This window comes from Protopterus annectens, chromosome 7.part0 (assembly GCF_019279795.1).
Source record: "Protopterus annectens isolate FY-2018-M chromosome 7.part0, PAN1.0, whole genome shotgun sequence".
In the NCBI taxonomy this organism is placed as follows: Eukaryota; Metazoa; Chordata; order Ceratodontiformes; family Protopteridae; genus Protopterus; species Protopterus annectens.
In genome coordinates this window covers 612,695,292-612,709,764 of record NC_056739.1, presented here as the reverse complement: position 1 = coordinate 612,709,764, position 14,473 = coordinate 612,695,292, and positions in this window count along the sequence as shown.

Sequence of the window (14,473 nt, the reverse complement as noted above, 5' to 3'; positions counted from 1 at the left end):
ACAGAGCTACACATACAATGACAGTGGGGTAACATAGACTGTGACAGTGTCTTTACATTAATGTGATGGGTGTAGGCATACAACAGAGCTATGCATACAGTGACATAGGCTGATATAATGTGGTATGTATCTGTCACATGATTGTGATGGTTGTAAGCCTAAGGATGCTACACACAAGTGACTTGGGATGATATACTATGGCATGGTGTCTGTACATGAATATGATGGGTGTATGCATATAACATTGCTCCAGATAACGTAACAATGGGGTAACATAGTGTAGGACAGTATCTGTACATTAATGTGATGGTTAGAAGCATATAACAATACTACACATATAGGGACATGGGGTGAGATACTGTGGTAAGCATCTCCCCATTAATCTGCTGGTTGTATGCATATAGCAATGCTCCAGAGTTAGTGGCAGCAAGGTAATATAGTGTGGGACAGTATCTATTCATTAATGTGATGGTTGCAGGCATACCACAGTCCTACACTTATAATAACATGGGGTGATATATTGTGGTAAGTATCTGCACAGGAATTTGATGGCTGTAGGCATATAACAGTGCTCCAGATATAGTAGTGGTGAGGTAAAATAGTGTAGGACAGTATCTATATATCAATTTGGTGGTTATAGGCATGTAAGAGTGCTACAAATATAGTGACATGAGCTGATATACTGTTGTAAGTATCTGCACATGAATGTGACAGCTGTAGCATATAGCAGTGCTCCAAATACAGTGAGTGCGGGGTAACATATTGTGGGACAGTATTTGTACATTACTGTGATGGTTGCAGGCATATAAGAGTGCTCCAAATATGTTGGCATTGGGGTAACGTATTGTGGGACCGTGTTTGTTCATTACTGTGATAGTTGTAGGCGTATAAGAATGCTCCAGACATAGTGACAATAGGGTAACATACTGTGGGACAGTATCTATACATTACTGTCATGGTTGTAGGCATATAACAGTGCTAGAATTATAGTGACATGGGGTATTTTTGTGTTGTAAGTACCTGCACATGAATCTGATGGTTGTAGGCATATAACAGTGCTCCAGCTGTATTGATTGTGGGGTAACATAATGTGGGAAAGTATGGCATACATAACTGTAAGGGTTGTAGGCATGTCATAGTGTTACACATATAGTGACAATATGTTTACAGTAATGTGATGGTTGTAGGCATATAACAGTGCTACACATATAGTGACATGGGGTGATACACTGTGGTATGTATCTGCACATGAATGTGATGGCTGTAGGCATGTAACAGTGCTACACATATAGAGACATGGGTTGAAGCTCTGTGGTAAATATTTGCACATGAATGTGATGGTTGTAAGTATATAACAGTGCTCCAGATATAGTGACAGTGGAGTAACATAGTGTAGGACAGTATCTGTACGTTAATATGATCATTGTAGCTATATAACAGTGCTACAGATATAGAGACAATGTGATGGTTGTAAGCTTATACCCATGCTCCAGATGTTTGACATTTGGGTAATATAGTGTCATAATGCCTCTATGCATTAATGTGATGGTTGTAGGCATATAACAGTGTGACAATTATAGTGGCATGGATGATATACTGTGTTAAGCATCGGGAGATGAATCTGATCATTTAGACATGTAACATTGCTCCTGACATAGAGACAGTGGGGTAACATGGTGTGTGACAGTATCTATACATTAATGCATTGGCTGTAGGTATATAACAGTGCTGCACATATATTGACATAGGGTGATATAAAGTGGTTAGTATCTCCACATGAATGTCATGGTTGTAAGCATATAATAGTGCTACACGCATAGCAACATGGGGTGATATATTGAGGTAAGTATCTGTACATGAATGTGATGGTTGCAAGCATATAACCGTGCTGTTGATATAGTTACATGTGGGGATATACAGTGGTAAGATCTCCACATGAATGCGATTGCTGTAGGCATATAAAATTGGTACATATATTGTGATGGTGGATAAAAGAGTGTGAGACATTATCTGTACTTTAAAGTGATTTGTAAGCATATAACAGCACTACACATATAGCGACATGGGATAATATACTGTAGTACCATATCTGCAAATGAATGTGATGTTTGAAGACATATAAGAGTGCTACATATACAGTGGGGTAACATAGTGTGGGACAATATCTTTACATTAATGTGATGGTTGTAAACATATAACGGTGCTACACATATAGTGACATGGGGTGATATACTGTAGTAAGTACCTGCACAAGAGTCTGAAGATTGAGGCATATAATAGTACTCCAGATAAAGTGACTGTGGGGTAACATAGTGTGTGACAGTATTTATACATTAATGTGTTGTTTGTAGGCATAACAGTGCTACACATATAGTGACATGGGGTGATATACTGTGGTAAGTATCTGCATATGAATGTGATGGGTGTAAGCATATGAGTGCTCCAGATATAGTGATAGTGGTTTAACATTGTCTGGGGCAGTATCTATAAATTATTGAGATGATTGTAGGCATATAACAGTGCTGCCTATATTGACAGCAGGGTAACATAGTCTGAAACAGTCTCTATATATTAATGGAATGGTTGTAGGAATGTAACAGTGCTACACTTATAGTGCCATTCCCTGATATACTGTGGTAAGTATCTGCACATGAATGTGATGGTTGTAGGAATATAGCAGTGCTAAATATATAGTGACAGTGGGGTGCCATAGTGTTGGACAGTATCTATACAATAATGTGATGGTTGTAGCCATTGTTACGTTACACATTACCTTGAAAATTAAAACAAATACAGTTCTTTCTCTCTTTCAGTGGTCCATATAAGGCACATTTCCTGCTTTCAAGCAGACTCTTGTTTTTAGTATTTTTCCATTGCTCAGAGTTCATTCAAAGTTCACAGTACACAGTACATTTTAATACATACAGACTGTCACATACTCAATTACCTCAAACACATGCTTTGGCTGTTCATATTCTATAATCCCCCATTTGTTGCTGTGTAAGCAACACAATTTAACCTATCACACATTTGCCCCAAATCTAACATAACAATGCTACTGGTCTTTTCATCATTGGAAAACATTGTCATTTCATCGTCTACATTCATAGCTGCAGGCATATAAAACTTAGGCACTTTCTTCACAGTTTTTGAAGACATTAATTTCAAGATCAGTGCTTTGATTAGGAATAAGACAAGAAAAGCAACAATTGCTAATACTGCAATTAATAAAATCAACTTCAACAGTCCACCTCTCCAGCCTGAGAACAGGTTGGTTAACCATGCCCATGTTGAACTATTAGTCACTAGTTCTAAGGCAGAAAATGTAGCATTGCTTAATATTTCAAGCAATTTAGATAGCTTTCTCAGTTCCCAAATTGATTTTACTGCTCCGTTTGATGGAATTATACCAGCCCATGATATGACGTCATCACCCAAGTCCATGTGAGACAGTCCTTTGGTGCTAGCGGGAGCTAAATCATGGTGATAGATCCATGAAGCATCAACTTGACCTACAGGATTGGTAGGCTTCTTGGCTTCTCGAACGTTCCGAATTTTCCCTTTAGGTAATGCAGATACATGTCGAATAGTTGTAACTAGGTAGCCCAGGAAGCAGCTGCTAGACCAGTTTCCTGGTAGCCATTTATATGCTTTTCTTCCGCACACAAAATAACAATTTTCTACTTTAATGGTGATGTTGATAGGCTTGAAATGATCGCCGGCATCCTGCAGTCCTTGGAATATTTTCCAATAAACAGTTTCTATTTTCTGGGAAAAGTTAGCTATAGAGTTTTTAACAAGCCATTTTACAGGTGAGAAATCTGTTACACAACCCGAATTGTCTGCAGTGCAGTTATGTACCACTCTTTTGTTACAATGGCTCCACCCGTCTCTAGTTTTACCAAGTTTTTGAAAGCACACAGTTCCGTTTTGGCGGAGGGACAACTGTAATGCTATCTTGTCCTTTGAAATAACATCTGATGTATTGTAGATCAAATTCATCCAGGTTTCATTAACACCTAAAGGGGCTATATTTAGCATTAATCCCCCATGAACAGTAGGAATAGCAGTGCAAATCCAGCAGTCCGAGATATTGAGGGATGATGCATAAGCATATTTAATGGCTTGGTAGGTGTTGAAAGGTGGATGCCATGCAGTACGTTTGGCATGAGGCGTAGTTGGAGTAGGAAATAGAAATGGCCACAGTAAAAATATCAAAACGACAAGAATAACCACCAAAATAGTTGTGCAGTACCTTTGTGGAAATGGTGGCTGTACCTGTATTGTGTTGGGAGGGTGAGGTTGTCCAAATGGATAAACATCAGGTATTGTTAGGTGCTGGTATAGTATGACTTCAAGTATGAGTAGCAATAGGTGGAGAATCAGGAGTAGCAAAAGGTAGAGGTTGTTGACCTTCCGATGGGATGACCTTCTTAACGTGCGATATGTGAATGCAGGTGGGTGAGCCTTGTAGTCGAACGGCTGATGATGTCATCAGTAGAACCAGGAAGGGCCCCTTTCAGCATGGTTGAAGCGCTGTTTTTTGAGAGAATGACTTGACGTACACCCAATCTTCTGGTTGTAGTGCCAAGGACAGGAAAGGATCAGGGATATGTTGAGCCGCTGCTACCTGGCGATGATGAAACTGTAAAAAAGAAACAAGAGAAGTGCAATACCTAAGAATATCATGATTAAATGCATCATACTCAAAAAAGGGTGGTGGTGGAGTCATGGGCATATGTATAGGGCAACCCATGAGGATTTCATGAGGAAAAAGACCTTTAGTAGGATGTACTTGCACTCTCATAGAGAGTAGGGCTAACGGTAGGGCCTGTACCCAAGTGAGGCCCGTTTCAGTAGTAATTTTAGCTATTCTGGTTTTCAGAGTCTGATTTATGCATTTAATAATACCTGATTTCTGTGGTCTATATGGACAATGAAATTTTAGAGTGATGCCTAACATTTTACACGGTGAATTAATTAACTGAGCAGTAAAATGTGTTTCACGGTCTGAATATATTTGACAGGGAACACCAAAACGAGGTATCAATTTATAACAAAGTTTCTTAGCAAGTGAAATAGCATCATTCTTAGTGCATGGGTAGGCTTTTAACCACCCTGAAAAAATATCAACAACAGTTAAAACATATTTGAAATGAGCACAAGGTGGAAGTTTAATAAAATCCCATTGCAAAGCGCAAAATGGTCCCAATGGTTTTGGCAGTGGTTGTGCGGGAGCCATAGTGCCTTTTGAAATGTTATACTGTAAACAAGTGGAGCACATGCTCAAAAAATGCTGTACAGAAGCAGAAAGTCCTGGGGCAAACCAATCCTTTTGGATTTGTTTTATTAATGCTTGTACCCCGACATGGGCTGGCAAATGATAAGCTTTAATAAGAGAATTTAACATGAACATTGGGCAGACCAATCTGCCATTTGGATGTTGCCAAATGAGATCAGAGCATTTAAAACAACCTTGAGCCAGCCATGTTTTCCTTTCTAATTCTGGAACTTCATCCTGTAAAGCTTTTAACACTGTGGTATCAAAAGTAACCATTGGTTGCAGAGGCTGCAAAAAATGTCCCTGAACAGTTTGTGAGAGAGCAGCCTGTTTAGCAGCCCAGTCAGCTAAATTATTGCCTTTAGTTTGAAAAGAATCATTAGATTGATGGGCTGCACATTTAACAACAGCAAGTTCAGATGGTAACAATAAGTCTTGTAGCAAGTTATTGATATAAAAATGGTTTTTAACGGGTGCCCCGGAAAAAGTTAAAAATCCTTATTCCTTCCACAATATACCAAAATCATGAACAACACCATAGGCATAACCGGAGTCAGTATATATAGTAACAGACTTGTCTTCAGCAATTTTGCATGCATTCGATAATGCCACTAGTTCCGCAGCCTGCGCGGAAGTGCCTGGGGGTAATCATTCTGACCTTAAAACTTCAGTTGGAGTGCAGACTGACCAAGCTGCTTGGAATTTTCCAGAGTTTGTTTGTAAGCAGGATCCATAAACAAAGAGAACCAAATCAGGATTTTGCAAAGGAGTGTCATACAAGTGTAACCTAGGAGAAAGAACAGAGTTAACTACAATCACACAATCATGTGGTTCGCCCTCATCCGATGTTGGTATTAAAGATGTAGGGTTCAATGGTGGGCAACGTATGACTTGCAGGGTGGGGTTATTTATTAAACTTAATTTATATTTAGTAAGACGTGCATTTGAAAGATACTGTGTTTTTGTTTTCAAAAGTAACGCTTGAACTGCATGTGGGACTGCTAGTATAGTATCATATCCCAGGGTTACTGGAGCCGCCATGTCAACCAAGACAGCAGTGGCTGCCAAGGCCCGTAAGCAAGCTGGGTAACCAGAGGCTACCGGATCTAGTTGAGTGCTGTAGTAAGCAATAGGCCGGTAGCCTCCAGTGTGTTGCTGGGCTAAGAGACCCAAGGCAGTTTTGTTTCGCTCACAGCAAAAGAAAACAAATGGTTTGGAATAATCTGGCAACCCTAAGGCAGGAGGATTTACCAAAGCTGTCTTGATAGCCTGAAAAGCCTCATCGGGTTGTGATATCCAGGGTAAAGGTTCCGTAATATCCTTTTATAGGAGTTGTAACAGGGGGGCTGAAATTTCTGAAAAATTAGGTACCCACTGTCTGCAGTATCCTGCTAGGCCAAGGAATACTCAAAGCTGCCTCTGGGTTACAGGGCGTGGAGCACTTTGAATAGAAGTTATACGATTTGGGAGTATTTGATGAGAACCCATTGCAATAATATGTCCCAAATACTGCACCTTTTCTTGACAGAATTGTAATTTTGATCTATTTACTTTAAACCCTCATGTAGCTAAAAAGTTTAACACTAGAAGGGAGTCTTTCCTACATGAGTTACTGTCTGGTGAAGCTATAAGAATATCGTCCACATATTGGACTAGAACTGAACGTGATGGTAGTTGCAGATCCTGTAACTGTCTATGCATCTCTCTAGAAAATAAGGTTGGGGATTCTACATATGCTTGGGGCAATCGAGTCCAAGTATACTGCTGTCCTTTGTAGGTAAATGCAAACAAATACTGACTGTCGGGATGCACTGGAATAGAGCAAAAAGCTGATGAAATATCTATTACCGTAAAACATTTTGCAGTAGGTGGGATACAGCTCAAAATAGTAGCTGGGTTTGGTACAATCGGGAAAACTGGCAAAACGGCTTTGTTAACTTCCTGCAAGTCTTGCACAAATCTGTAAGCTTGTTTGCCAGGTTTTTTTACTGGTAATATTGGGGTGTTACATGGGCTTGTGGTGGGTAATATGATCCCTTGCTTTTTCAATGCAGAAATAACAGGGGCAATACCAGATATAGCCTCAGCTGTCAAAGAGTACTGTGGTACTCGCGGTAACTTTGCTCCTGGTTTTAGGGTTATTTTTACAGGAGTAGCTGAGGTCAAAAACCCTACATTATTGTCATGAGTAGTCTACAGGTGAGAGGGTAAGGAATGTAAATACTTGTTTCTGTCAATTTGGCTGGATACAAATCATCTGTAAAATGATGGAGTCATCTAAAGCTGCCAGGGTGCTATCCTGTTGGTCTGAAGGTACTTGAAGATAAACTCCATCAGCTGTGCAAAAAATGGTGGTCCCCATTTTGCATAGCAAGTCTCTTTCTAATAGATTTAAAGGTGCTGACGGTCCTACTAAGAATGCATGGTTATCCTGCAGAGGCCCCAAAGTTACTGGGACTGGAATAGTTTCGGAATACTCAATAGGTATACCAGAGACACCCACCCCTCTAGTTATTTTGTCGGAGAGGGGAGCATTCATAGCTGCTTTGCCAGCTAGCATGGATTTAGTCACTCCGATATGAAATAAAAATGGATAGGGTTTATTTTTAACCAGTAACATAACATGTGGTCCATCCTGATTTACAGGAATAAAAGGACAGAATTGCTGTTGTTTCTGTTCAGGGAACCTTAATTGTGGTTGTTGTTGATTGGACGGCATCCAGTTAGAATTCCACTGATGCGACGCATCAGTGTATGGTGCAGGTTGCTCAGCCAAATATGGACACTCATTTTTCCAATGGCCTGCTTGGCCACAGTTGAAACACTCTGTCTGATTACTAGAATTCTGGGGTGGGGCCAACTGTGTTCCCTGCCAGTTTTGTCAATTCTGATTTCCTGCTCCTTGGCGTCCACCCCTCCCTCTCCCTCTCCCTCGTCCTCGTCCTCTACCTTGCTGACCAAAAGCGCTACACATTTGGATTTGTGCTTTTACTAATTTCTCCTGTAAATCCTTCTTTTGTTTAGCTAAATGGTCAGATAGGTATTGTAGCTGCTGGACTAACTCATGTAAGCCCAAACTAGGCCAGTTTAAACATACTTCCTTTAACTTGTCCCTCATCTGAGGGCGTAACCCATCTACAAATGTAGCTGACAGCCCGCTTTGTGCTGGTCCTTCGGTGGGTTTTGGGTATCCGGAATATGCCTCAAAGGCTTCAGTGAGTCGATTTAAGTATTTGTCTATAGGCTCATCCTCTTTTTGTATGACTGATTTAATTTTTGGACCAATTGGGGGTAGGTGGCACTATTACAGTGATAGTATTAACTATACGTTGCCTAACCGCTTGAAATCCATTCTCCCCTTGGATGTTGTGCTTCGGTATTGGGGTAGGAACATTAGCATGATCCCAGATACGTTTCATGAGATCAGCTGGGACAGCGTATTGGAGAACAGCTCTAACCTCTTTTATGGTAGGATTTTGCAAACAGATATGTCCTGCCAATAAGCATTGAAACTTTGCTGGGTTATTACGAACAGGTGGAAGTGATTTAGTGATCGCTTGAAAATCAACTGCTGAACACGCCCTAGGTACCACTACAGTAGCCGGTTGTCCCACATCTCTAGCATGTGCTGGGTTTGGGACTTTTTTCAGTGGGAATACTCCCTCTTCATCTGATGGGCTAGTGCCTGATTCAGAGTCAGAATCTGGATTAGATTTGTCCAGACCACTGTAGTCGTCATTGTCTTCAATGACAATTGGACATTGTTTGTAATATTTACCCTTGTGTAAATATACAGCTTTTTTATTATAATATTTTTTCGAATGGCTAGACCTAGGGTGCTTTTCTTTTTTGCTGTTTTTTTGTCTTTGAACGGGTTAGTCTAGGTGATGGTTTACTTGTATCTGTTTGGTCAGGTTGCTTTATAAGCGGTCTGCTAGGCTGACCTCCCATTGCCTGAGTTTCGCTTCCACAGTCGAGTGCAGTCTGCTCTTTTCCCCACCGGCCTTCGCCCTCTGTTGTGGTGCTCACTACTCCATCTTGAACCTGTGAAGGCTGATATTGCAATGGTGGGGCCGTAAGGGGTAGGAGAACCAGGGGTTATCTTCTTCAGATGATTCAGTTATTTGTAATTTATTTAATTCTTGTACAGGATATAATCCCTTAAAGGGCGATTCCTTTAAGCGTTTACCGTCTGCTACATCTAGCTTACTTGCAGTGTGCCGCAGTTCCTTTATCTGCTCTTTTAGTTTCTTTTGATTGTCATTAAGACTACTGATGACCGAGTCCTTCTCCCTTTCTTTAGCCTCACACATCCAATCATTAAAAGCTGCCCAGCACAACCCTGGTATTTTTCCTTTCTTTTTTAATTTCTTTTGCAAATTACTCAACATATCTTTATTAAAACTACCATTTTCGGGAAAAGCAAGGTCACCATCATTTTTAGTAAGGGCAATCCATGAATTTAAAAACATGCAACTGTCCCGGGACACATGGTAAAACATATAACCAGCTGGTGTACCTCTTTCTGGCTCAGTTATTTTTCCCGCACTCGCTCCCATTTTCACTCAATAAGCTATACTTGTTTAACACAGGTTTAGCTAAGGCATTATATAAATGTCTTGTTACCCCACTATCATTCTTTCTTTCATACATATGTCACCAGTATTTCCGTATTAACCCACACTCATACTGCACATTTAATAGCAGAAGAGAAATGCATGCCACTTACCTCAAAACAACTGAATGAGAGAAATCATATCTTTTTCTGCATAAACAAAATTTCAAATCTTTAAGGCAGGCAAATACAGAGAGATGAAAGAAACACTGCAGAAACAGAAAGTCTGTAATGGGCCCTTTCATTAGCAGTATCTCATCCAATTCTTGACTGCTGCAGCTTGTTCTCAGTTCAGATCCGAGTAAACGGCACCATGTCAAACCCTGAACTAATGGACATGCTTCACCTCAAAAAAACGAGATCCCTCAGAATCACTCGTTCTAGCAACTTGAACCTATGTACAACAATAAACAGGACATGCTGGAGGGATAGATTCCTGTCCCAGCGACTCCCCGCACTCTGGAACAGAATCCCAATCCATATTTGTCAGAGCTCCTCTCTGACCCTTTTCAAGAGAAATCTTGATGAGTGGATTGGTAATCGTAAGTTCTACCCTGGGATCACTTCAGGAGCCCTGTTGACAGAGGCCCAGGTTACTAATCTAATGGGGAGGCGAAAGCCATCATTCTGTGGCTAGGCTTATAAATGCCCATGGGCAGATAACCTAATACTTACCTATGAACCTATGAACCTAATTGTTACGTTACACATTACCTTGAAAATGAAAACAAATACAGTTCTTTCTCTCTTTCAGTGGTATTTATTAACTACAGTACACACATGTGGGAGCCTCATGGAAATCACCAGGGAGACTCCCAGAACAAAGGAATAAACAAGCTTATATACTGGTGATATTGCTGACAGTACAAAAATATAAAAATGAACCAATTAGATCATTATACAGGGCAAATAACCAATTAAAGGTTTACCCGTAAACATGAGGCAGTTCACATCATCATATCTCTAGGCAGAGAAAGAAAATCGGACACACTTCCATATAAGGCACATTTCCTGCTTTCATGCAGACTCTTGTTTTTAGTATTTTTCCATTGCTCAGAGTTCATTCAAAGTTCGCAGTACACAGTACATTTTAATACATACAGACTGTCACATACTCAATTCCCTCAAACACATGCTTTGGCTGTTCATATTCTACACCATATAATAGTGCTACACATATAGTGACATGGAATGATATACAGTGATAACTATGTGCACATGAGTAAGATTTCTGTAGGCATATAAAAGTGCTCCAGATATAATGACAATGGGTAACATAGTATGAGACATTATCTATACAATAATGAAATGGTTGTAGGACTATAACATTCCTACTAGTATAGTGACATGGGATGATATATTGTGGCACTATATCTGCACATGAATGTGATGGGTCTATATTACATCCATGAAAGACATATTCATCGAATATGTCTTCCAGAAACAACCGATGAAAATCACTTCAACGAACAGCAGAAATTTTCCCATGGTTCGCATACGCTTACCCACCAACCTAAACTTGCCCTTTTTCCCACTGTAGTGCAATCTTGGAGTTAGTATATATATATATATATATATATATATATATATATATATATATATATATATATATATATATATATATAGTTGGGGGGTGTGGGGGGGCACATTCCCCCACATTGTGGGGTGTGGGGGTGAAGCCCCCCACTTGGATGGAGTTGAATTAGTCCATTGTGATGGTTGGTGGGCAAGTGTTTGCAAACCGTGGGAAAACTTCCGCAAATTGCTCAAGTGATTTTTGTCAGTTGTTTACAGAAAATGTATTCGATGAATACATCTTTCACGGACATAATATAGACCCAATGTGATGTTTTTAGGCATATAACAGTGCTCCAGATATAGTGACAGTGGAGTAACATAGTGTGCGACAGTATCTGTACATTAAAGTCATGGTTGTAGGCATATAACAGTACTACAGATATAATAACATGGGCTGATACAATGTGGTAAGTATCTGCACGTGAATGTGATGGCTGTAGACACGTAATAGTGATACACATATAGTGACAGTAAGGTAACATAGTGTGGGACATTATCTATACATTAATGCAATTGATGTAGCCATACAACAGTGCTACACATATACAGACATGGGATGATATCCTGTGGTAACTGTCTGCAGGTGTATGTGGTAGTTGTAGACATATATCAGTGTTCCAGTGGCAGTGAGGTAACATAGTGTAGGACAGTATCCGTATATGAATGTGGTAGTTGTAGGCATATAGCAGTCCTACACATATAGTGACATCAGGTGATATGCTGTGGTAAGTTTCTGCAAATGAATGTGACAGCTGTAGCATATAGCAGTGCTCCAGATATAGTGAGTCTGAGGTAAAATATTGTGGGACAGTATCTGTACATTACTGTGATGGCTGTAGGCATATAAGAGTGCTCCAAATACAGTGACAGTTGGGTAGCATAGTGTGGGACAGTAGGTATACATTAATGTGATAGTTATAGGAATATAACAGGGCTACATATATAATGATATGGGGTGATATAGTATGGTAAGTGTCTCCACATGAATCTGATAGTTGAAGGCATATAGCAGTGAGCCAGATATAGTGAGTGTGGGGGTAACAGTGTGGGACAATATGTCATACATAACTGTGAGGGTTGTAAGCACATAACAGTGGTACACATATAGTGACAGTATCTTTAAATTAATATAATGGTTGTAGGCATATAAAAGTGCTACACATATAGTGACATGGGATAATACACTGTAGAATGTATCTGCACATGAATGTGATGGCTGTAGGCATATAACAGTGCAACAGATATAGTAACATGGGGTGATACACTGTGGTAATTATCTGCAGATGAATGTGACAGCTGTAGCATATAGTAGTGCTCCAGATATAGTGAGTGTGGGGTAACATTTATTTATTTATTTGTTTATTTGTCATTTATTAACTGTATTAGTTCAAATGAGCCAATGGCCCATTTTCAGTGGAGATACAAGGAGTAAAGGTCTATGTACATTACAAACAAAGCAAGTACAAAAACAGTACAGTCTGAATATATATAGTTACATAATACAGCAAGGTTAAAACAAATTACACAAGAGTTTAAAAAAATCGACAGACTAGCTCTAGAGAACATAGATGGGGATAGCTTGTCATTGTCTTACTGGAAGATTAACATATTGTGGGACCATATCTGTACATTACTGTGATGGTTGTAGGCATATGCGAGTGCTCCAGATATAGTGACAGTGGGGTAACATAGTGTGGGACAGTATCTGTACATGAATGTGATGGTTGTACAAATATAACAGTGTTACATATATAGTGAGATAGGGTGATGTATTTGGTAAATATCTCCACATCAATCTTATGGTTGTAGGCATATAATAGTGCACCAGATATAGTGAGCGTGGGGGTAACATAATGTGGGACAGTATATCATACATAACTGTGTGGGCTGTAGGCATATAACAGTTTTACAGATATAGTGACAGTGTATTTACATTAATGTGATGGTTGCAGGCATATAAAAGTGCTCCAGATATAGTGACAGTGGGGTAACATACTGTTTGACAGTATTGATACATGAATGTGTTGGTTGTAGGCATATAACAGTGCTACAAATATAGTAAAATGGCAAGATATGTTGTGGCACTATATCTCCACATGAATGTGTTGGTTATAGGCATTTAACAGTGCCACACATATAGTGACAGGGGGTTATATACTGTGGTAAGTATCTGCACATGAATGTGATGGTTAAAAGCATATAACTGTGCTCCAGATATGACAGTGGGGTAACATAGTGTGGGACAGTATCTAATCATTAATGTGATGGTTGTAGGCATGTAACAGTGTTACACATACACTGTCATCTGGTGATACACATGAATGCAATTGTTTTAGGCATATAAAACTGGTACACACATAGTGACAGTGGGGTAACATAGTGTGAGACAGTATGTATACATTATAGGGATTTGTAGGCATATAACATGGAATAATATACTGTACCACCATATCTGCACATGAATGTGATGGTTCTAGACATACATCAGTGCTCCAGATATAATGACAATGACAGTGAGGTGAAATGGTGTGTGACATTATCTATACATGAATGTGATGGTTGTAGGCATATAACTGTGCTACACATGCAGTGAATGGGGTGATGTCCTGCGGTATCTATCTGCATATGAATGTGGTGGTTGTAAGCATATAACAGTGCTCCAAATATATTGACAGTGGGGTAGCATAGTGTCGAACACTATCTTTACAATCTTGTGATGGTTGTAGGCATATAACAGTGCTACACATATAGTGATATGGGAAGATAAACTGTGGCACTATACTTTCACATAAATGTGATGGTTGTAGGCATATAAAAGTGCTACACATATACTAACATAGGGTGATATACTGTGTTAAGTATATTAACATGAAATGTAATGGTTAAAGGGATGTAACAGTGCTCCAGATATAGTGACAGTAAAGTAACATAGTGTGGGACAGTATCTATAAATTAATGTGATGGTTGTAGGCACATAAAACTGCTACACATATAGTGAC